This window comes from Aplysia californica, unplaced genomic scaffold (genome assembly GCF_000002075.1).
Source record: "Aplysia californica isolate F4 #8 unplaced genomic scaffold, AplCal3.0 scaffold00063, whole genome shotgun sequence".
Taxonomy (NCBI): domain Eukaryota; kingdom Metazoa; phylum Mollusca; class Gastropoda; order Aplysiida; family Aplysiidae; genus Aplysia; species Aplysia californica.
The window spans coordinates 1521219-1522934 of record NW_004797333.1 but is presented as its reverse complement, the minus strand read 5'-3'; positions in this window follow the sequence as shown (position 1 = coordinate 1522934).

The following is a 1716-nucleotide window of genomic DNA, read 5'->3' as shown; positions in this document are numbered from 1 at the left end:
TTTCCTTTTTCCCTATCCCGGGTTCACAGACGCCCTGTCGACCTCCCTGTCTCCGACTCCCACGCCTTGAGTGTGAATTGTCTCCCATTCCGTGCATTCATTAATGGCGCAGAAAGAAATCAAAGAAACCAAGAGCCGATAGTTTAACCCTTCTTAAGCAACAGGGAAAGAGATTCCTTTCTTGCTCTTTCTCACGACAAGCAGGCGTCGGCCTCTAAGAAACCAATCCGAAAACCGGGTTTGTTGCTCAGCGAATTTCACAGGTGATCGAGTTTCGTGGGTACTTCTGTCTAGATCGACCTGTATCCGTCGCATACAAGGACACGCATTATGTTGGTCAAGAACGCCTGCTTTGTTTTCCTACTGCCTCTTCATTGAAAGGTACTGCATGTCATACCATTGGTAGTGAACACTCCACGCCCCCCCCCCCAAAAAAAAAATAATAATAAAAGAGAAGAACCCACTACTTCCCCCACCAAAACAAAAACAAAACAACCCAACAAATAAACAAAGCCAAAACCAGAAAACAAATAGAACACCTGCGCCCCCCCCCCCTTTCCCCGGACGAATGTTGCAAAATTTCGTTTGGCTAGAGTTTGACGCTCATACTTTAATAAAAATCGAACAATCTGCGTAAAAAAAACACCTACAAGTACACTCTACTTTTTAATTAATTGACACAGAGTGCTTGATTTTGAAACAGAAAGGGCTTTCGCTGGAGTAATCCAAGTTTGTCTTATAAGATCAAGATGGATCGCTCCTTCCTTCGAAATACGAAACCAAATGTCCTCAACATCGCTGAAGGATGACGTCTATAAAAATGAGTGTAGGGTGCTATTCATAGAGGAAAACTATAACATGACAAACGAACAAGCTTTAAAATGATACTAGTAAACCCACATGCTAAAAAATTGACGAGCGCCTGATTCCACCGCAACGTGACAACTGTTATAAAATATGAAGTCTTTGCCCTATAACAACATCATGACGTGATGGGTCGAACTAAAGTCCTGGGTGGTGTCGTTTAAAAAGTGCACAATCGTGACGTTCTTGGACACCGATTCCCCGTGGGTATAGGAATCACAAGATCAAGTTCTGTAACATTTATCAAGTTTGTTTTGAAGTCTGATCGGCCCAAAAGGTACGTGGAGCGTGATATTCAAGGAGTCGCCACACTCGCAAACAAAAATGTACATTGTTTACGTTGAAATGTTAGGTCTGATTAATCTAGGCTGAGTGAGTTGGGGGAAGGTCGGGTAATTGGTTAGCAAGGAATGTACGGAAATGGGGGGCATGATGATACAAACTTTGCAAACTATCGTTACATAATGCACTTAAATTTTCTATCAGTGAGCAGAAACTTTGAAGCAGGAAATTACCCCCCCCCCCTCCCTCTCTTTCACTCTCTCTTTCTCTCATTCTCTCTCTCTCCCTGTTTCTCTCTCTCTCTCTCTCCCTTTCTCTGAAACACGCATACGTATGCACACACACACAATTATACACACTCACACACAGACACATAGAATGTAGCAACCCTCTCTCTCTCTCTTTCTCTCTCTCTCTCTCTCTCTCTCTCTCTCTCTCTCTCTCTCTCTGTGTTTGTCTCTCTCTTTCTGAAACACGCAGACGTACGCACACTCACATAATTATACACACTAACACACAGACACATATAATGTACACAAACCTCTCTCTCTCTCTCACGCTCTCTCGCCT